Source organism: Microtus pennsylvanicus, chromosome 7 (assembly GCF_037038515.1).
Source record: "Microtus pennsylvanicus isolate mMicPen1 chromosome 7, mMicPen1.hap1, whole genome shotgun sequence".
Taxonomy (NCBI): Eukaryota; Metazoa; Chordata; class Mammalia; order Rodentia; family Cricetidae; genus Microtus; species Microtus pennsylvanicus.
This window is the reverse complement of record NC_134585.1, coordinates 78,657,628-78,681,266: the sequence shown is the minus strand read 5'-3', so window position 1 is coordinate 78,681,266 and position 23,639 is coordinate 78,657,628. Positions and strand designations below refer to the sequence as shown.

Sequence of the window (23,639 nt, the reverse complement as noted above, 5' to 3'; positions counted from 1 at the left end):
CACCAAAGAGGCTTCTGTCTCACGTAGGATAGGTGTACTGCCAATGCCATCAGTCAGCTTATGGTACATTCAAGAGTGTGCATTTGTTAAAGGTGGATGACAGAAGATACTGAAACTCTTTCAGGCTAACCCTGATCCTACCTCCTCGGCTCTCCAGCAGCCTGACTAGGCCGAAGCACAGGCATGTGCATTCAGCCCTCCAATATGACAGAGTACACATGCCAGAGGCAGTGAGGAGCAACTGAGTATAAGCACTGCTCCAGGAGGTCTTCGAACAGGACAGCTCTGCAACAGTCTGAGCTACCCACCTGGAGATGAGTCCAACAAGCCTGGCAGAGAGGAAGAACCTGAAACCCACAAAACTGACCAGGTTACAGCAGGAAACACAAACGTTCTTTGTAACTGAGTAGACAATGAAGGCTGTATGACTTTACAGTGGTTAGCAGACCAGAGAGAAGGAAGCTGAAAGGAGACATCTTTCTTCTAAAAAGTGTAAGGTGTGTGTATGTAAATTATAAAATACTCTTATATGAGTTTGCTACCTCTAGTATGAATATTTGTGTGAGTTTTTACAATACAAGACACAGACAAATATCTGGTCTAAACTGTATCGGTATTTGGAATGGCCTATTTTATTTAACAAATAGCAAACAAGACAAAGGTTTTAATTTTAATTTGTTCTTCAAGAGTTTTGTCAAAGCTTTTACAAGGCATTTGGGCTCTTAAGTCAAGCACACTTCACCATAAAGTGATTGATTTATCAAAACAGCAACACAAAGTATATACCAATAGAAGGGATTATTTGCTTTTTCAGCCAGGAAAATGTGGAGTCACCAGAAAGCTTGTGAACTGCATCCAAACACTATTTAGCAGAGAAAAATCTTGGCTGAACAGAAACTGAGATCCTAGACAGGAGCAAACCTCAACTGTGAACCTCCACTTTAAAACTCATCAACACCATTTTCTTTTCATATTATCTATCAAACATTCCTTTGCGATAGAGATCTCCTCAAAACAGAAATAAATACCTGTCACTAACACAGAAAAAAATTAAATAGCAGAAGAGATTATGTTTCTCTTAGTAAACATAAAACTACCAAAGTTAAAACCAAGATAGAGCAAATACCCATTATGACTGAACAGGCAAGCTCAGCCTGCTGGTGACAACAGTGAGCAGGAAGGATGGATGCCCAGCAAGGTAGGATTCCTGAACTTCGGTCGGATAGCCCTCAGCAGTGCACCTGAGGGCAAAGGATTGCAGAATCCCCAACTTCACCACAGTGACTACCATTAGGATACGGTAAGAACAAAGAGGAAAGATACTCAAGGAAAGATACTGCAGGTGTAGCATTCACTGGTCAAAGGAAAGTGGTTTTCATAAAACTCAAGCCAACAGAGAATAGAGGTAATTGTTTGCTAATTAGGTGTGAAATAACATGGGCAATTACCACAAAATTGAGACTATCAGATGACTATAAAACTACTTTTAAAACTAGCATAAGCTATTCTGCATTAGTAATCATTTGTTTTTATTGAAGCAGCAATAAATGAAGTCTACAGATCCTAAATACAATTGAAAGTTAGCAAGATGCTGTTAGTCCAAAGCAGTACAACGAAAAGGGAAAGAACACTTGTCGTCTAATGTATAAAGAATCAAAAAAGTCACTTATTTTATCCTGTGCTAATCTCAGATAAGGAAGTCATAGAGGCAAATATGCTCCACCTTAGACTAAAGAAAACATCACCATCTCTGAACAATGTGTGTAAAGGGAGTCGCAACCATAGCGTGACTCAAGTGAAGAAGTCTGTTCCAAAATAATTTATCCAAAATAATTCATATGGTGCCTGCCAAAATATGAACTAAAAATTCCAAAGCTGAGAGCTATTAAAAATAAACTATCTGAAACTTAGACCAGAATGTGTCATACTGCTTTTATTTCTCTTTCAGCATTGACCCATAGAAGTGTGTGTGTGTGTGTGCGTGTGAGCCATTGCATACATGTGGAGGCCAGAGTAGGATGGTAGCTGACGGCTTTCATCTTTCTCCATCCTATTGCTGTGAAGTACAGTATTTACTGAACCAGAAGCTTGCCATCTGTTTCGGCTGGGCTGGATGTCCAGAAAGCTCACAAGATTCTTTGTCTCTACCCTTCAACACTCAGTCTCTAGGCATCTATTGCCATGCCCAGATTTTAGATGAGTCCCAGGGATTCAAATGCATGCTCTCATGCTTGTACACCAAGCTCTCTTGCCCTCTGAACCACATTCTTCCATCCCATAGAACTGGGGAGGGGGCTTGTCATGTAAAAGAATGCAATAATTCAGGTATCATTTCCTTAATATTCACTATGTAAAAAAATAAAGCAAGTCAGTGTGAAGAAGTTATTTCAAAACCAACCTTTTCCATACCTAAGTTTTTCATGATCTGCTTACTTTAAGACACCACAGTAATCATCTCCATAGTCACTGCCAGAGGAGAAGTTTTGCAGTGTCTTCCATTTTGAAATAAGCTCAAGTATATATTATAACATCAAAATTTTCCTAGAAATTTACTACAGAGACAATGCAATGAATTGCAAGAACAACTCAAGCAAGGGCAGAAAGGGAAACAGTTGTGATTTTCTAAGTCACTGTTATTTAATAAAAACTGCTCTCTACTTCTTAAAGTATTAAGTTTAACTGAAGGGACAAGGTGCTGAAAAGAAAAGGGTTTGAAATCATCACCATATGCACAATTGCTATGAAACTACATTGCCATGAGCTATATTGCTGCATACTCTGGGAATTCCCATGAACTGCAGCCATTTTCATGCAAATCATCATAGTCAGATTGTTATCATACATGATGCATGATGATTATGCAAGACACAGGGGACTCACTAATGTAAAGAATTACTATACAGGATACACATCTACAACTTTTGCATTTACTTGATGTGCAGTCTATATTTCCATAAGATATAAATGACAGACTGCTATTACTAAGGTTTCTAACACATTAGTAGGATTTTTTCATAGAAAACAATGTTCCTGTGAAGTTGCCTATTTCTCTTAAAACACACACACATATACACACAGACACACACAATCACTTACAATGCCCCTTAAGCTGAAGAGTTTTAACATGATTCTGTTAAGAATTGTATAAAACAAATACATTTTGAAGAAAATGATTTGCCTTTTTAATTTTTCATAAAGACTTTCAAGATAGTCTGCAAGATTACGAAATATAGTGATAAAAAAAGAAAATTGCCAAGGACAAAACCAAACACAAATCCGAAGTCCCAGACAACATAGAGACAGGTATATACAACCCATCTCACTGCATGTAAATAGGTCCTAAATAGCTAGGAATCCAATGATAACTGAGATGTCACAAAGGAAGGGGGTGATAGGAGAAAAATGGAGCTCCAAACTTTAAAATTCAGGGAGCTGACAAATAGTCCAGTGTTCTGACCCAGTGGCATTCTAGGGGGTAGGTAGGAACAGAATAACACAGCAGTCTCTCATATTTTCTAATGTGAGACCTGATTTGGCAGAAGATATGACCCAGTAATGCTATGGATGACTAACAAGCGTGTGCTACAGGCTTGATCCTGTATCCTCCATGTACTCTGTCAACACAGCTGAACTCTATTATGTGCCAAGAATTTATTATTCAACACACTTGTGAAACAAAAAGATCTGTTTCCTGTCCTCAGAGAACTTCAATTGTACATTGAAAATTCATAAAGTCAATTAAGTAGTTTATAAAAGAGATCTGCCAGTATTATCATCATAATTAACAAATTTTATTCCTTCCCCCATATTAAATATTACTAAAATGTATCCAAAAAGATATATGCAAGTCACACCAAAGGTGTTGATTCTAACAATGATTAAACTTGTCTTCTTTTCTGCTAACAGAAATAGAAGACATTTTAAGTTCATTAATATTTCAAACAAAAAATAATTTTAAAGGTATAAGCCACATATTTAATAAAATTATAACAGAAAACTACTCCAAACTAGAGAAAGACAAAAGCATTCCAGGGTTGGTTGGAACACTATATGGACATGACCATGAGGGAACCTCCCAACATGTTATATCTTAAACACTAAGCACAGAGAACAAAGAAAAATCAAACAAAAAATCTTAATGAACAGCACCACATGGCATGAAGCAGTATATAATATAATATTATGTAATATTTCTGAGTTCACTGTGTGACTAAAGTGTGCAAGAGTTATTCATTTCTCAATGTCAACTGCTTCTTGAAAACTCACACAATATGTAAAGTCCTCCAACATTCTACTGTCAAATCAGGCAAAAAAAAAAAGTTCAGACATGTACACATGGATTTTTATATGTCCCATAGGTGCTCTGCTCCATTTTATGTATAATATACAGGAAGGGAGGGGAAGTTGAATGCCCTTGTTCAAGTACCCTTTAGTGCAAGCAGAAGAGTTCCTCCATGACAGATGAAGACAAGCAGTCACGGACATCCTGGGTCTCAGTCGATACAAAGTTTCTACTTTCCCAGAAACTTTCAAAGTGTTTTCTAAGAGGAGAATACTTCCTCTTTTTACATATTCCATATTCCAGACCCAGTTGTAGATATAAGGTATATTTTACAGATCTAATAAATGGATATTTTGATGCTATTTTAATCTCTATTTGTGGTATTATGGGCAATTTTTGTAGCCATCTGACTCAATAATTTTATAGAACTGAATAGCTACTCAAGTATAAAATAGGAATCTCTCCGTCTTGGGAAATGTGTTCTCAGGCTTCAAGACTTTCTCTAGATGCTGCTAGCATATTCATTCATAGTAAGAAGAACAGCCATGTGGTACCTAACCCCTCCAAAGATCCAAACATAAAGACCTGGTGTCCATGAGGCACTGCATCCAAAGTAATGAGCCAGTTTTAAAAGATTTCCAAGCATGATTTATATTATAAAAAAATCTTTAAAAAATAAACCTGTAGGCCCATATTTCTACATTGAATGGTGACCAAAATCCCAGGCCACAGTTTTCATCTGCCACACAGGAGGTGGTCACCTCCCTAACAAAGGGTCAGGATATGTTAATGTCATCTGATCCTTCTTCATAATTTGGAGGATGCCTGAAAAGAGATGTTAATTTAGCCTATGTGACAGAGCTGGCCTACAGAGCAGAAAGACAGAAAGACGTGACAGAGCAGGTATAGGTAGATGTGTGGACGTGACCACAGCCATTTTCCTGGTTACCCAGGAAACAGAATGCTAATGAATTTCCCCCTCAGTTATGATTTGGTAAAAGGCAGTTTGGAGAATAAACGCAGAGGAATTTTCAGGATGTGAATGGAGGATTTCAAGAGGGAATCACTCCGGATAAAGCCATGTGAGTTGCGTCTTTATTCTCATCCTTCCCCTCTGGTCCAGAGAAATAATTTAGGGTCCAGGCTGGTATCAGACCCCGCCAAACACCTCCACCCTTGATGGAGGACACCAAGACAACATGACCCACTGAATCAACTAAACAGGGCTCACCTGAGCTAAGAGAGACTGAAACAGCAACCATAGGGCCTGCATGAATCTGTGCCACGTTCTCTGCGTATACATTATGACTATTAGCTGGGTGTTCTTGTGGGACTTCTAACAGCAGAGGTGGGTGTATCTCTGAGTCTTTGACTTGCTCTTAAGATTCTTCTCCTTCTATTAGGTTGTCATGACCAGTCTTGACGTGAGGGTTTTTGCCTTGTCTTAGTGTATCTTGTTTTGTCCTGTTTGGCTACAGGCCTGCTCTTTCCTGAATAGTTGGTCAAGAATAAAATGGAAATCAGAGGAATCAGAGGGGGAGTAGATCTGGAGGAGAGGAAAGTCGAGTGTGGTTAGGAGAAGCAGAGTGAAGGGAAAATGTGGTTGGGAGGTATTGTATGGAGAAGAATGTATTTTCAATTTAAAAAATTAAAAAAAACCTAACCCCTTTATATATGCTACTGTTACATTCTATTTTATTTTGTTTTCATGTCATTGCAGGTGAAACCCATTAGATGAACTCTAAGGTGCAAGTAATGAGTCTCCTTCCAACATTGAAAACACTGGCTCTTTCTTGATGTGGAATGTCCTTCTATATATGTGTTGTTTTTATTGGTTGATGAATGAAGCTTTGGTGGCCAATGGCTTAGCTTAGTAAAATCAGGTAGAAAATCCGAACAGAGAATACAGAGAAATAGGAAGAGTCAAGCAGAAGCCATATAGCTGCCGAAGGAGAAAGATGCCAGAACCTTACTAGTAAGCCAGAGCCTCATGGTGATACACAGATTAATAGAAATGGGTTACTTTAAGATGTAAGTGCTAGTCAATAAGAAGCCTGAGCCATCGGTCAAGCAGTGTTATAATTAATACAGTTTCTGTGTGATGATTCGGGTCTGAGCGGTCAGGAAGCTAAAGCACGGTCTCCATTCACAGTCTCTTATGCTCAGGTCTAAGAAAGGGCAGAGCTCTTCTGAGAATTGTCATGTAGCTGACGTCCCTACCTAGAAAATGATGGCAGTGTACCTAAGTCATCAACTGCCTAAGGTCTCCGAGCTTTCAGTCTACTTTCCTCTGAGATACACAAAGCAAAACTTCACAGAAAACAAACCTTTTGAGTATTTTTAAGGGTTATTAAAGGTCTTTGGTAGGATTTATCTTTACCTTTTTAGCTCTGTTGATGGAAAATAAAAATCCTACTCCAAAAGTGAATGGGCCAGGGGCATATTTTTAATCTCCCAATAAGCATACTCTGTTTTGTAAGATATTTGAGTTCCTGAAATTTTCTGTAACAACATGTTTACTTCTCCTGAAAAATAATAAAATGTCACATTACTTGGTGTTCCTGTCATCCAAATCATAAGATTCCAATGCTTCCCAAATATTGCATTAACTCATGCAGACAGGTTTAGGATATTGCTCATTTTAAACTGTTTTTGTTAATTTTTCTCTTCTGAGACATCTGCCTTTGATTTTATCACATTTCTATTATATTTAGTTTCACTGACCATTAAAAATATGTGACATCATCATAATCATATATATATATATGAAAAGTTAAACCTTTACAGTTTTGCATTTATAAATAAAGAACTGAAGATTCCAGTCAATGCGTGCCAGAAGTTCTATGGCATCTCTGCAGTTCTGTTTTTCACTAGTGTTTCGTCCTTTCTTTCCATTTTACTGGGTCCAATAATAAAAACATACAGGCCAGCCAATTGACGTCTTAAGTTCAAGTCAGACACAAAGCCAGCACTGAAGTAGATCTGGGGACCTGGGGCGCTGCACTGCACTCAGCATGGAATGTTATGATTGGATGAGCTACAGATTGCTAAATTAAAAAGGTAACACAGTTTTCATTCCGATCTTGTTTATGTAAAGTTTCTGAAGGTTAGAGCCTTCATGTTGTTGCTCCCCGTTTCCTGAGTTCCTCTTCACATTGTACATCCAGAAGTGACAACTGCTATTATCTCCACCGACACAGTAGCAAGTCCAAAAGTAAGCTCTGGACCTGATAGATACTGTCAGAAAAATATACCCGAAATTCTACCTGTACCATGTGTGGACAATCAGGGAACACCGAAGAACACATCCTCATATTAATTCCAGTAAGGAATTCCCAAGGGTAAAGGACAAAGGTGATATGTGACTTATTGAGAGAAAACCGATGTTTCTATATTCTATGTGAGTTTAAATTAGAACATTTCACATTTCCAATAAAATATTTGTAAACACACATGACAAACTATGGGGCTCTCCTTTGGTTGTATCTCTAGCAAACAACATTTTTATTTTGATCCAGTTCTGCGCTTCTCACATGCTAGGGGCATGGTTTACCACTTAGCTGTACCTCAAGACTCTATTTATACAACCTTTAATTGTAGAGTTATTTTGTTTCTGTTTTAACAAATAAAGCTTGCCTGAAGACCAGAGCTAAGCCACTAGAGGCCAGGCAGTGATGGCACACACTTTTAATCCTGTCGCTCGGGAGACAGTGGCAGAAGAATCTCTGTGAGTTCAAAGCCACCCTGGGATACACTAGACTGATCCAGTCTCAAATATAAATAGAGCAGAGCCAGACAATGGAGGCTGACACCTTTAATCCCAGAACCAGGGAGGTAAAGATGGGAAGTGATATGGCTGGGTGGAGAGAGGAATATAAGGTGGAAGGAGACAGGGACTCAGTTCAGTGTGAGGTTTGGTGGAGACAGATGCAGTCTGTGGATTTGTAGACAGGACCACCCCTTTGGTCTGAGCATTAGTAGAGGAAAGAATTCTCGTGGCTGGCTATCCTGTTCTCTGATCCTTCAGCTTTCATTCCCTAATAGCTGACTCTGGGTTTTTATTATTAATACCAATTAGAATTTGTTTAATACATTTAATAGGATATAACATAATATTCATAAGACTTAATAAGAGACAGAAGGTCTTTATGTTCCTATAATTCTATCTTCAATTAGTTATTTTACTCTAATGGGTAAGATTTAAAGGAAAGAAATGATTATTTGAAGTAATTTAACTACTATCATGAACTGTTATAGCAACCTACCTACAAAGACCCTGACCCTGGATTCTGGAAGTTTAAACTGACCTTTAAAGCTCTGGTGTGATCAGGGAAAAGGAGACACATGAAGCATTATATCCTGTATTTCCTTACAACTCTTTGAGCAGTGTTCTAAGATATATGAGTGACTTTGGGCAGGGGTGGGAGGATGCTATAAAAGTGACAGTTGACAGATATAAAAGTTTTCTCAGTGTCTGGAAGACATAAGAACATCATCTTACTGTCCCGGACTCCCAGCTATCTCCAAATGTGGTATCATTATAGCTACCACCATTACCTACAGTGACTTTATATGTTCATGACCACACAGAAAGATATTACCATCATTAATTTACAAGTAGGAGCTCCCAAAACACTTCAGATCACTTTACATAAGGAGGAAGAATGGGGGGGAGCATAATCCAAGAAAAATGATTCCAGCCTGGAACTTCAATGCCACCCTCATGGTAGTGAGGAAACCCCAGAGCCCAATGAAACCATGGGCCATGTTTACTTCTTATCTACAAGCTTTGGAGAGCAATGATATGGCCTGAACCTTACTATGACTGGCTAATACTTAAGTCTGCAAAGTCAACTGAGTTAAACGTCTTCAGCCTTCCCTCTAATACAATACGTCAAGATTCATGATAAGACCAAGGTACTGAATAAATCAGACTTTCATAAATACTGCCTACTATATAAACATACTCAAGACCATCTTTAAAATCACTACGCCTTATTTATCTCACTCCTCTTCATTCAGCAGACAGCTGGTACTAACTAATACTAACTAAATTTAAAATATGGTTTTAGCTTTGGCAACTAATTGTTTTACAGAATGGTCTAATATTCTAAAAGTTGGCAATTTTCTGCAAACACATGCTTAAGGCTACAATTTCCCTTATAAGGGCAAAATAAAAAGAGTAATTCCTGCAAAGCTCTAGCAATTTAAAACCTTTTCCCACTTAAATGTATAACAACAATTCATGAGCAGCCTATATGTGCAAATTTATCCCAGGAAGCAATTTTGCACCTGAGAAGTTTCTAGTGTGAGTCTAATCAAAGAAAGTATACAAGTAATTCATGAAGGAAAGTCATGGCCAAATTAGGACTAATCTTTTAGCTTTCACGTTTGAACAGAACAAATTCGGGACATCAAAGGATTAGATACATGAAATCATTTCTCAAGTGTGAGACGAAAAATCTCCACTACCAAAACATTCCTCTGTTCCAAAACAGATACTTTCTGTACCAGATAGTCAGCCAAGTCATGATTTAATTGCCCAAAGTAGTGAGAATTCATGGGCTACACATGCACAATTAAGTGTTACTAATTTGATATGTTACATCAATTTCAATAAGCGCAACAAGAGAATTAACATTTATAAACTTTTGACAAACACCAGGAAAACATGCTATTCACTTTATCCACTGAGCTGGAAACAACAAATATGTTTTTATAAATCCCCAAAGACCTTTTACCTATGAGTGCATGATTGAATGCAAAAAAAAAAAAAAAAAAAAAAAAACCTCCTTAGGTGAAGATTATTTGTGACTGTTGTCCTTGCTAGAGAATTTTAAGTCCCATCTGAGCAGTTATACTGGTAAACATGGTCACAAAAAGCATTTTGACAAATACATATAGGTCACCTAAAGATGCAATTCAAGGGTTAGGGATATCCCACAAATAGCCACAGTGCATTTCCCACTCTTAGATGATTTACATGCTGGTATTACATTTTAACATTGAAACACATAGTGCAACCAATTTTGTATATTTTAGAATGTTCACAGAATGGCTTAAAGATCGCTTTGAAGTGGCATATGTTCAAATTGCACCAATGAACTGTGTCTAAGATTTCAAAAATTAAAATAGTTTTACTTGATCCAACCGCCTCCCCAATGGATCAATTCCTGAACAAATCTGAACATTAAATTTAACAACAGAGCTGACTTGCTAGAAACTAAATTTCATGAATTGATTTTTTAGAAATGGTTATGTTTGTCTGAAATCTTTGTATTTGTTTAAAAACTACAGACCAAGCATTTAAATTCTCTCATAGATTATAAATCAAAGAAAATTGAAGGCAGCTATATAAACAGATCACTGCCTGCGTCTGTTGTATAGACACAATGATCTCTAATGTGCAGCATTTAGCCTGTTCACCTCTCAGCTGCCATCTTTGAATAAACATGTCTTAAAGCACCATCAATCTAAGCAATGTGGGGCATTTTTCTTCCAAGAACAAAGACATTTTCAACTTTGGATTAGATGTACAACTGTAAAACCAAGCAGAAAAAGGATCTTGTGATATAGGTTTATGTTAAATGTTGAACATGATACTACCAAGCTTCTCCAAGGAGAAGATGCCTCCTTGATGAATATCTTCGGATATTCATATTAACTCTTTTTTCCCCCCACTGTTAACTACTCTGTATCATGGTATTTGCTGGATAACTTTCTGCCTAGTACTTGGAGAAGTTGCAGGAACATTGTGAATTTAAAAAAAAAAGTTCAGTTATTATCAAAGGAGCAAACTTTGTTTATACAACTAATTTAAATGTAGAAAGGCCAAAAATGAACAAAATCATTAGTGTGGAAGAATTGGTTCTTTCAGAATCTGATGACCAAGATTACCATATTGGATTATTGATGGCTAACAATTAAAATAAGGATTTAAAAGGTACAGAAAAACGTAAGCTTAGTTTTATGAAGACTTTCTACTTGGGCCAATATATAAAAAAAATACTGTCAAAAGGAAAACCTTAGGAGAATCAATACTTAAAAAACAAAATAAGGGCTCACGTTGACCAGAATGAGGACCACATTTCCTGAGACTATGGAAATTTCCACATACAATTGTAACCAGGGCTCTCTCACTCCTCACCCTCACTTCCTCATGGCACCGTATGCCATAATGGCTGTTTGTTGAGGGAAAATAGGGTGGAGAAACAGGTTATAAATGCTTACGATTGAAGAAAAGCTGCTCTGTGCCAGTACATTGGAAAACTGTTTCACAACAGTGGGTTTATGTGAAAATGTTAACCCCTGAGGTGTTGCCAAGGCCACAGAGACCAGGGTAATGCCACACACAATGACTGTCACCTGAGTGTTTGAAAAGAGAATGTCTGGGGAGGGCTATATTTACATAAGACATCTCACTGTGAATCAGGAAAAGAAAATGCAAAGTAGATTGTTTTGTTTTGTTTCTGTCTTCTACACGATGATTTCGTTTCAGGATCCTTTTCATGAGGTTACTAAAATACCAGCAGTGCCCTGCTTATGAACGAATGTGATCCCTTCTAGGTAGGACCTGGCAGCACAGTCTTTAGGTGAAATTTGAGAACAACATTACCACTTCCAAATTCAATCTCGATAACTACATTATCACAGCATTCTCAGGAATCGCCAAAGACGACAAATGTGACCTGTTTATGTTGAGCGGCACATCTCTGTCACCCGGCTCAGAAGGCTACAAGGCAGTGGGCTCTCGCCAACACTGTGTCCCTTAGTGCCTCCCATGCACCTTCCACCTTTACTGTCGTTTCTCATTGCGCCATTTTACAAGAATGGAAATGCGTCAAGGAATTTTTCTTGAAGTGAGACTCCAGCTATAAAACAAGTGAACCAATTTCCTGAGATCCGAATAAAGAACATGTCTTTCTCGCTGATTAGAGAAATCCAATTTTAACCTCTGTTTATGTCAGACTTGGCACACTTTAATACCATCATACTGAATTAGGAAATAACAACAACAAAAATAAGATGCCATATTTTCTCAAGTAGCAAGTGCACTGGTTTCTTTGTATGAAGCCCACATAGAACCTGGTGAAGACTCAACTTCTCACAAGTTTCCTACTCATAACTAAAGGACATTGGGTTGAAGTCTCATGAAGGACTGAAATGGCCCATTACTACAGACAGAAAGAGCTTATCTTGGGGTTGTTGTAAACTCAGTGCAAAGTCTAGAGCCAAAAAGAATGATCCATTTGCACATTTTCCCCTTTTAAGAAACTAAAAATATTTTTTCAGTCTGGACATGATGACATTACTTTTTCTTTTTTTAGCCCTTTAAGCTTTAGATTCATCAAAGAGAGAGATTTTTGTTTTAAGCATGAGTTACATTGTTATATTTTCCTTTTACTAAATTAGAATAATATATCAAGAAAAGTTAATTTGTTCTTATAATCATTAATAACCTTTTAGGAGATTGCTGTGCTGCCTTCAGTGTTCATATCATCATATTTTGCATGACAAATATTCCCACATTTCAGATGAAGAAAGTAAGGCTTAGAACAGAAAACCACACATACTGAACTCCACATGTAAGAAATAAAAATACATACATACCGTCAACAGAATGAACCAAAGTATCCACACGTTTATGTAGGGATTTACCTAATCATTAAGGCTTTCAATGAGCTATTTCTAGTAATTTATCTATTCAAATTTGGCAGACAGATAAAACTGAGGAGATAAATCTAAGGTATTTACTCCCTTCAGCTTTGATTAAACCCTTCCGAGCCTTTCAGGGGCTGGTTGAAAACTAATGTCTTCTTTTCCCATTGATATAAATTCTGCTTCACTGGGTTGTAGAATTTGCGTAAATATTACTTATGACTAAAGATTATGTTTCTTTATACTCAGCTTCTGGGATGGTTCCTGCTACATAGTTCATAAATCCTTATGTTCAATAAATGCTTGTTAAAATAATACATATGCAAATAAAACATCGCATCTGTGACAGCAGGCATACTATACAATTATGAATACAATCCAGTTATTAATATAATCCAAAACTAATAAATAAGCTTCTTTAGCCTTAACATGTATCTGAATTATTTAGAAATCTTATAAACTCAGTTATCGTGGGGTGGGAACTGAGACTCTAATTACATGGGCATTGGTTCCCAGTCCATCTTCTCACTGGCAGTGGCAATCTACAGGGACACAAGAAGTTTGTGACTGTTTAGAAACTTGTGTGTTCCTTGGATATTAACCTGTATTTGTATTTGAACCAAACCTCAAGTTGTTACACTTAATAAGTAAGGATAAGTATGTGTTTATGTAAATTTTCCCAACATTAGGGTTGTTTCAAAAAAGAAAAAGACCATTTTAAAGTTAGTCCTTTAGTCCTAAAGGGCAAAAAAAGTGGGGGGCTCATTTTAATATTAAGTAAATTTAAAATTAAGTTATCAACTCTTGCTATTACCACTGGTCATAGTGCCCCCCAGCACAGGAAAGCTGGAGTAAATAAAAATAGAATGAAGAAGCAATCAAGCAAATTATTCTTCTGGAAGGCATCAGGGTTCTGCCCACCCTGATTAGTGCCAATTTCTGGCTTAAGATTAGAATTCTACCAGATCTGACGAGCGCTGCAAATACTAACGAGTATGCAACGGTGTAGAGGACCTACATGACCTCTTAGCCACTCTATTTCTGATTGTTACCCTTTTCTCCCCTCTAATACTAAATACTTTCATCCCAGTGTTTCCTTTGTGTTGTGCCAGGACTGACGTTTGTGGCTACTACTGTTCAGTCTTAAGTGCAGGAATATTGCCATTGCAAAACCACGAGTAACAGAAATACTGTGTTAACCAAATGATGGAAGCCACTTGTATAATTCACCCTTCCAGGTTACTATTTAAGTACAAGGGAAAATGAGCTTTCTGTCCACAGGAAAATAGCTGAACTGAGCAGACATCATTGAAAATCTGCATTAATTTCCTTAATGGATCTTGTTAACAAGCTATTATTGCCAAAACCCAAGCATGAAAAATACACACCAAAAGAGGACACACTGTTTCATCGAGCCAAGAATTTCTGCTTTATCCCTGCAGATGTCAGTGATAGGTTATAAGCTGCATGTAGACAGAGAAAGTGCTGAAAACATTCAAGTCACCAAACATTCAATCAAAACACAGTTGATGAACAGACCAAGTACTAAGCACCTACAAAAAAACAATGCGTATGCCGAATATTCTAATAAATTTCAAAAAAAATCAGACAATAAAGTAGTAAAAAGCTATTATTCAACCTCTACCCTTAATTTGAAAATAAAAAGGTCTCTAGGAGAAAACACTGGGTTTAAAAAGATGCAACAGTCGTCTGTTAAATACCCCTGCTGCAATATGAGTTAGGGTTCTGCCCAGCCTTCCAGCCTTTCAGAGGGGAATAGGTTTAGACGAGACCTTGAGACTGGGGCCCTCGGGACAGTGTGAGTGCCCTGCTCAGAATAAACACCACAGAACATTCTCTCTCTCTCTCAGCTGTGCAAGCCCACAGGGATTAGTGACTATCTACAAACTCCAAAGACAGCCTCACCACAACCCAGCCAGTTTGGCATTCTGATGTTGGACTTCCAGCTTCCAGAATTGTGAGAAAATAAGTTCTATTCTTTCAATTACCCCACCTATTTTATTTTAGCAGCCCAAGGCAAACAATACAAATTCTGCGATCGCTGCCTTTATCTCTATATAAGAATCATTCTAGACCATAATATGCTCATGGAGTTTAAACTACCATAAATGTTTTTATGATACAGTAAGAGGGCTAGAAGTAGTTGGTAAGTATTCATTTTTTTTCAACTGCCAGTTGTTGACAAAAACACAAAAGAGAAAGAGAGAAAAACTCCACAGCTATTTTAACAAGTAACTCAGAAAAGCACTCTGGGGCGGGGGGCCGCCTCATTAGCACTAAGTGCAGACATGCAGACATTCCCCGCACAAAACCTCTTTCAGCGGCATCGGAAAGAGAATGCTTTCTGCCTGTGTCACTTCTCGGGCCCAGGCCTCTAGCACGCTTCGTGTTATATGCAATTAGCCCTGTGCCAAGATTCAGTACGTTTCATAATAAATCCCCTGACCGCATTGACTGTAGGCTTGGCAAACGCGGAAAGGCCCTTATTCAAGCAAGCAGAACACAAGCCACAAACTTATCCCACAGCAAAATGCACTTGCTGGATGCCAACACACAACACATTTCAACAGTTTGCCTTGCCCTCCTCCGTTCATCCCTCCCGGTCCACGTGAGGTGGAGGAGGAGACAGGAAAATGCAACCTGCCTTGTGACTTTAATTAAAGAACAAACAAAGCAAGACCCTTGACTTCCTTCTTCCTCTCTGCTTCATCTTGCCACTGGCTCATTCTCTGGCTTGAACCCTCAAGACCCAGTCCCTCACCCCCACCCAGAACCTAAAGTCACTCCACAGATGAGAGGCAGAGTTTACCCTCATTTAAACAGTAACCATCTGTTGCTGGCGGGACGACTATGGCTCCTTCTCAGGTTTCCAGCTTTGGAACACGAAGGCTGTGGTGCATTATGGTGACTGTGGGAAACCGTCTCTGCACAGAACTAATGAATGCTTCCTCTCTTCATGCCAGCAGAGAACCAAACCTTTTAGACGTTTCAGGGATCGCTGTTTGCGAAAATCATCAAAATAATAGCTGTGTTTGGGGGGTGGGGGGGGTGGGGGGGAGTGTTGTGCAAAGCTCAATTTCAATCCTGTTTTTTTTTGTTGTTGTTGTTAATTAGAAACTCTATTCTTTATCTTGGAAATGCCTTGAGAAAGTTAAATATCATTAATTTTAGGTACCTTAGGTTATAATATACTGACCTTGATAATGAATATTTTAATCACAAATAACTTACAATGAATATAAAAGGAAAGGGTTAATATATCTTTTATTAAAACTTTACTAAGTCTCCTTTTGCATGATACATTTCAAATACTACCACTGTGTTACTTACAATAAAGATGTCTTGGGTCATTTTCTCCCATATCCCCTGCAAGAGACTTCTGCTATTGGCACACCTAAAAGATTAATATTATGCATCTTTTCCAAAGATCTGATATGTACCTACAACAAGAACGAAAAGATTCATAAAACCTATATTTTATTCATTTTAAAAGCTATTCCCCCCCAAAAAAAATAAAATGAAGAAAAAAGAGGGTAGGGGCAGCAATATGGTTCAGTCAGTAAAGACACTGCAGGGAACTGACACTGGACTTTGATCCCCAAAACACACAAAGGAGGATGGAGAGAAGTGAACCCACAAAGTTGGTGCGTGTACAGGTGTACCTGCTTAGCTCCAAGGAAATGTGTGACTGGCTGTCTTTAGTTTTACAGAATCCCAAAATTAGCCCCACACCCTGTCTCCCTTACTGTCTGCTAGTCTGGTTTCTGATACTCTAGCACATATCTGAGATCATTCACTTAACAGAAAGGGAAAGTTTGAGCGGTTTGCTTCCATGGCCTGTAGGGGTGAGGATGAGAAAATTCAGTTGCAGAGAATGTGGAGAACAAGTTGCTCACCTCCTGGCACTCAAAAAAGCAAAAAGGAGAGAGAATCAGAGGCTAGGGTCCCACAGCTCCCTTTGCAGGAAGGGACCCAAGATCTTAACCTTCCTCTAGGTCCTGCTACTCCACATAGCACCAACCTGGGCAGGAAGCCTTTAATTCAGGGGCCTTTATGTAATGTTCTGGATTAACCCTGTCCAAGTGCCAAGATTTCTCCTTCCCTTCCTTCTCTCTCTTCGTCCTCACCTGGGAAGCGTTTGTAAGGTTAGCATGGTAAATTGTTGGTTCTTAATCATAGCTTGAAATGCTTCCTCATGTTCTGATCCCCATCTGCCATCTGCTCAGTTTCCTTCCAGTGTATTCTGAGTATGGTCACATGACCTGGGTTGGGATTACTACAGTGCTTCGTTATATGCTGGCCTGTCTATCCTCTCTACCATTTTCCAGTCTGTGTATCCAGCATGATGGGAGGGGACAAAGGGTACTATAATAATGGGATTGTATTGTGGCAAGAGAGCTTTTCAATTAAAATGTTTTCAAGGTAATATTCTATTAAATCATTTGCAAAAAAAAATGTCACTTGGTATAAACCTGGCACTGGCATTATTTATGGGGAAAGTATGTACTTACTTTTTAAAAACAATAACTATGACTTTGTTTACTCAGCAATGCAGTTGTACAATATAGAGCACAAAGCATTGCATCTAATAGCTGTAGCTCAAATCCCCAACATGCTTGCTGATATTGGTCAATCAATAACAGATAATCATGTTCAACCACACTGTAAGCTCACCTTGTAACTCAACTAAATTTAGCTTTATTTTAAAATTTTAAACTAGGCTTTGGAGCATATAAAACTTAGAATTTTTATATCTCAGAATATTTAAACCTATTACCAAATTGCAGTGACCTTTTTTTTTTCAAATCTCTAGATCTATTTTTTTTTATCTTTGACAAATAGTCTGGTAATTTTTTCTTTGTCCTTTTAAGCACTTGAGGACTTACACTTTATATACTGGACATATGAACATCATATACCAGTGATGAGGTGCAACGATATTTGTCTTTGAACCAAAACGCACACTACATTCATGCTTACTGGGATGCTACATATATTTACAATATCTTGCTCTATGCTCATTTCTTAAACTTGATTCAACTTCCTCTGTACGGAAAGCACTGCCTCGTGTACAACTTTCCCTGTTGAAGACATTTCTGGAGCTGTCTCACCAAATCTCAGTCAATACAGGATTCTCTGACTTTTTTTTTCTGGACTGGTCATTCATATATATATTTGATATCTAAAGATTTCCCTTGCTGTCTTTTCAGCTTAGTTACATTTAAAATTATATTTAATATTAATTTGGCTTTTTACTTTATTCAATCCTAAAAAACATTTTTACAGCTTATTCTACATAAGGTGAAAATTTTAAGCTGTCTTCTTTTGTGTGTGTGTATGTATGTATGTATGTATAAATTGAACAGTTCGACTCCCTGGTTATAAATGCTATCTATCTCTAAAAGCAAACATATGCTGCCTCCCTTCATTATGATACTTAAATCAGAGTAGAAAAATATTCAATCTCTACTATCTTATGTAGTTGTTGGGAATGAAGAACTAGTTAAATGCTTGTAAACATCACTAATTATGAGTATCAAAATACCGGAATAGCATCAATTTGATGGATTTACTGAGTTCTTTCAGAGACCGAATGGAAAAAGCCACAACAGCTGGGTGTCATCTCAGTTCTCAGCTGGGTTCACTCAAGTTTGCTTGGTGAAGTGCAGGCTGCTGAGTCAGCCAAACTGCTCCAGGGCCTCTGAGATGATTTGGGGTCAGCTGGTTGGTAGCTCCTCCATTAAGGCTGACCTTGGACGGATGAACTTGACTCTGCTCCTCCGGGTGGCTCACCTGCTAACAGGCTATCCTGTCCTTGGTCTTACTCATGACAGTGGCAGAGTTTCGAAAGGAGAGCGAGCAGTAGAAGTTATAGATGCCTAGAAACTAGACGACATCACTTCTGTCAGTCTACTGTGACTTAAAGTCACAAGTTCAACATGCATTCAAGGGGGAAAAAAAAAACACTCTCCACCGTAATAGAGATCCAAGTAATGCTGCAAAATGTTTTGACTGAAGCAGCTTTTCCAAGGCCACAAAATAGTCATTTTGTGTAGTATTGTTTCACAAAATGTCATTGTCTATATTTGAAAATTCTAAACACCTAAATATCATTAAGTAGAATATCAAAAATGCCACTAGAGTGATGATAACTCTTATCCAGTTGAAGAATTTGCTACAGTTAAATAACTTGAACTCAATTTCTTGAACAACCAAGAACATTAAGTAGTTAGCTAGGACATCATCCCAAGTAAGTTAGTCTATTAAGGCTTTAACTAAGTAGCTTCATTTCAAATGCGTTCAATGTGTTGACATTATCTTTAGTCCTACAAGGAACAGAAATATGTATCTGTCCTTGCCCATGTTTGGTAAGCTACAAGTATGTAATTCCAACTAACTCCTATTATTACCCTAAATGCTCTATTATGTAAATGTGAGTAAATAGAAGTTTGCAAATTTGAATTTTTAAACACTAAATTTGAGAAGAAATCACAAATCAAACTTGTTACAATACGACAATGAGGAAAAAATACCTTATGCAAAAAATCCACTTATATTCTGCACCTTACATTTTTCTGTATTTTAAATGTATTGAGCAAACCTAAATAAAAATATTTACTTCTATCTTCTATTTACCTTCCAGTTACACAATATGATTATGAAATACAAAGATTAGACAAAGAGGGGCCTACCTATAATGCATTTATATAAATTATATTACATCTCATATCATTATGACACATATATTAGAAAATATACTAAATATTACAATCACCATTACAGTAACAGATTTATATTATCTATTCATTAATACATGTGTTATGAAATATATTACCTATGGACAAAAACTAACTTATTAATAACATGATCTTTTTGCATGGACATTCTTTGTGGAAACAGAGGAACTATGTACACAAAAAGCAAATAAGCGGTATGTCAATGACGGAAGAGGCCCTTGGGGAATAATTTATCTCTGCTGCAATGATTGGCACCAGAGATAGAAAATAAAAGATGAAAACACCTAGAGGTGTGATGGGGTGCAAAACACTCTGTCCTATCTTGTTTTAACAGACTCCTCACAGACTAGGAAACAGTCAGGGACTAGAAAATTAATACGTGTAAAATATGATATGTGATTTCACAGTTGACTACCATCCTGTGCCAAAAAGCTACCAGAGATGCACAATCACTTCTTAAAACAAGGAGCTGTGGGTTGAAGTCCAGCCGAGGATCTTCCCTTAGTTGGGGAAGATACTTTCAATAACTCTGCAGTTATTTACCAAAAGGGAAAGCGAAGGAAGATGATTAGAAAACTAAACACTGGGGACATCCTCCAAATACAGTGTTACCCAGAGACTGTGCCAGGAACAATCCCACTGCCTTTCATAATCCTGCCAAGAGAAAGTTCAGACCTTAGCTGTAAGTATCCCTGAAGGTACATTATCAAGTTAATTTGTACTGGATGCAAAAACACAAGGAACCATCATCTTATAATTATCACTATAATATCTGGTAAATGCTTTTTAGAAACCCAGTTATTTTTAGCTTTGCCTCAAGACTGTTAAGAAAGTCTGAAGAATCCCATGGGAAAGGTGTACACAATTGTGATTGTCTCCTCTTCTGCTGCCGTGATAGATATACATCATGACCAAAGGCAACCTGGGAGATGAAGGTTCATTTTGGCTTACAGGTTACAGTCTATCATCGTGGGAAGCCAGACAAGAGTTCAAACAGGGAACTACAGCAGAAACCACCAGAAGAACACTGTTTTCTGGCTCACTCCTTGGTTTTCTGATCATCTAGCATTTTATATAACCCAGGACCACTGCATAGGGATGGTGCTGCACAGTGGTCTGAGTCCTTTTCCAACAATCATTAATCAAGATAATAACCACATAGACATGACCATAGGCTAATCTGCTGTAAATAGTATCTCAATGAGGTTTGCTCAAATGAATCCAAGCTGTATCAAGTTGAGAGCTGTAGCTGAGACAACTTTTAAGCTTTTAAAACTACTCTTAAGCCAGCAATGAAACCCCAGTTAAAATCTCTACCCCCTACCTTTTCTAGATTTAGTATCCTAGATTAGGCATACAAATCCTGATAGTCTCGTTTCTCTCATCTTTAAAATCAGGGCTATGAAATCGCACTCCTGGAGAGCATTCTAGAAGACGGATGAAACAGTAAATTGAGTATTTAGTACAGCACAGGACACGTGCAAGGCCACAGAACAGCAACAACAAGGACAACATGGAAAGGCTGAGGGCAATTTGCCAGCCATTTCTATTGCCAATTCTCTGAGGAAGAAGGTGAAGCTTCTTGTTTAAAGCAGCCATATGTCTGTTTCCATAAAAATATGTTTGGTGAAAGAACAGTTTATACATCTTGAAGATAAAAGAAATATCCTACCGTGATTCCACACCATGCTATTAGACATATCTTGTCCTTTGTGGAAAGGAAGACAAAGTCATTTTGAAATTTAATTGATGGAAAAAACATTATTTCTCCAAATCTTCTTTGGCCAGTAAACAGTGGAGGACAGCAAGAAAGAGGCCTTTTTTCATACCGCTATCCAAACCTGAGCATCCATTAAATTCACTACACAGCTTCTTGGCAATCGACAGACAGCCTGGAGCTTAGCCCCGCTCTAGAGAAGGAAATACGCTTTTCAAAGTCTCACAGATTCAGTCATCTGAGCAGGCAGGATTAAGCTACAGACTTATCCTTTAGAGTAAGACCTTTATTTTCTTCTCACTTACTGACCCCAGATCATATATCGGCCTGTTTTATGAAGATTACTTCTAGAGCTGGACTCTCCTGAAGCTGGCGTTCACTGTCACATTTCACTCCTGAAGTAAGGGTCAAAACCTGCCCAGGCCTGGATGCTGCACCCAGCTTTTCTCTCCACCCAATTCTCATGTGGCATTCTTTCCAGCTTTGAATGACTACAGTGAGGTTCGGCCATCTCTTAAGAGTGTGTTACAAAACCATTTTAATTCTTGGTTTTGAAGGCAAATTGTTCTGCCTTGCACAGCACCCATGTGTTATTCTGATATTCTCCAAGCTCTTGAATGAAAATAAATAAAAGATATATGATGTGCTGCTAACTTTAGAAGTGTCTTTCCTGCTGGTAAAATTCTGTTTTAGTAAATGAGAGATGTACTTAATTTAAACAGAATTTAAATGTTTCTCTAAAAGTCAAAGTACACTGACACAATCTTCTATCTATTGTCTTTGCAATATTATGTAATAAGACAATTATCTCCTAGTTACATTCACTTCTCTTAGGCTCTGGATGAATACCATAAACAGGAAATACCAAAAACATAAATCTGAAATCAATTAAGCTCAGTCTAAGAAGTCTAAATAATCCTGAAATCTAAATGCTGGCTAGTTTTACGTTAGCTTGACACAGGTTAAAGTCATTTGGGGAGAAGGAACCTCACCTGAGAAAATACCCTCATCACATGGGCCTATGGGCAAGACTGTGGTGCATTTTCTTCATTAGTGATTGACGCAAGAGTGGTTCCACCCCTAGGCTGGTGGTCCTGTGTGTGATAAGAAGGCTGAACACAGCATGAGAGCAACCAGGAAGTGCATTTCTCCATGGCCTCTCCATTGGTTCCTCCCTTGAGTTCCTACCCTGACTTCCCTGAATGACGGACTACAACAGTAAGATGAAGCAAACCTTTGTCTTTCCCCTCCAGTTGATTTTGGTTACAGTATTTTATCACAACAGTAGAAAGCCTGACTTAAGACTGGCAATAACAACAACTACAACGCTATCAAACTTTATGTTTAAATCTAACTCTTCACTATTTAATACAGCCTTGTCCATAAGTGCAAAGACTTTAAAATATACTTTGAGCTAAAGTTAGGTGAAAAGGCTTTCCCAAAGTGTTGGCCTCAGCCTGTAATAATGGAAACATCTGTTTCCATTGATCTTCTGACCAATAATCAGATAAATATAATCACTGGGTAACAGAGGGGGAAATCAAAATTATTCAATTGATTAAACTAAGTTAAAAACATTGAATGCATCCGATGCTTTCCATGATGCTTTCCATTGATAAAATTTGTATAGAAGGCACTTTTTAAATTCTGTACTCTGAGGAAGTACGGGGCAATGGTGAGTAGCATAGGAGTGGTTCAAATGGTTCAAATGCCAGCTCTTATTTTATTACCCTAGCTAAGCCTGCTAACTTCTTTGTGCCACAGTTTTGACATCTAGGAATAGCAACTACTCTCTCGAATGACAAAATAGATCCAGAAAGAAATTATCCGCATCTGTTATACATAATTACCATCAAGATTCTAATCAGGGTATTTAAAAACCAGAAGAAATTACACAGAAACTTTGATGAGATCTGAAGATGTAATACGGAAGTTCTGTGCTTTAGTAAGGGTATTAAAGCAAAATCACCAAGGCAGTATTGGAATATTCAGCTGACAGGAAAAGAGCTGGTAGTTCTTCCATAAGGGCTTCAAGCAAACTGGTAAGAGGCTAACACTGTAACAACTAAACTGAAAAACACATGGTGGGGAGCTCACACATTACATACAAACGTTTAGAAAGCATATCAGAAGTAAAATAAATAAATAAAAATGTAGAGACAATTAACTGAAATTTGGGGAGCCCATTTTCTGAAAGTGGACCAGATCACAGCCATTCCTAGGT

General features: G+C 37.9%; 1 protein-coding gene across 6 annotated transcripts in view; it reads right to left on the bottom strand.

Annotated features, from left to right (window-relative positions):
• Positions 1-23,639, bottom strand: part of Bmpr1b (bone morphogenetic protein receptor type 1B) — a 304,001-nt gene that overhangs the window by 180,479 nt on the left and 99,883 nt on the right. Inside the window, exon 1 of one of the 6 annotated variants that reach the window (XM_075981226.1) lies at positions 18,507-18,629. The exons of the other annotated variants lie outside the window; for them this stretch is intronic. The gene's annotated coding sequence lies outside the window, so the exon portion shown is untranslated. Of the gene's footprint in view, positions 1-18,506; positions 18,630-23,639 lie in introns of those variants that run through there. 6 annotated transcript variants of the gene reach the window in all.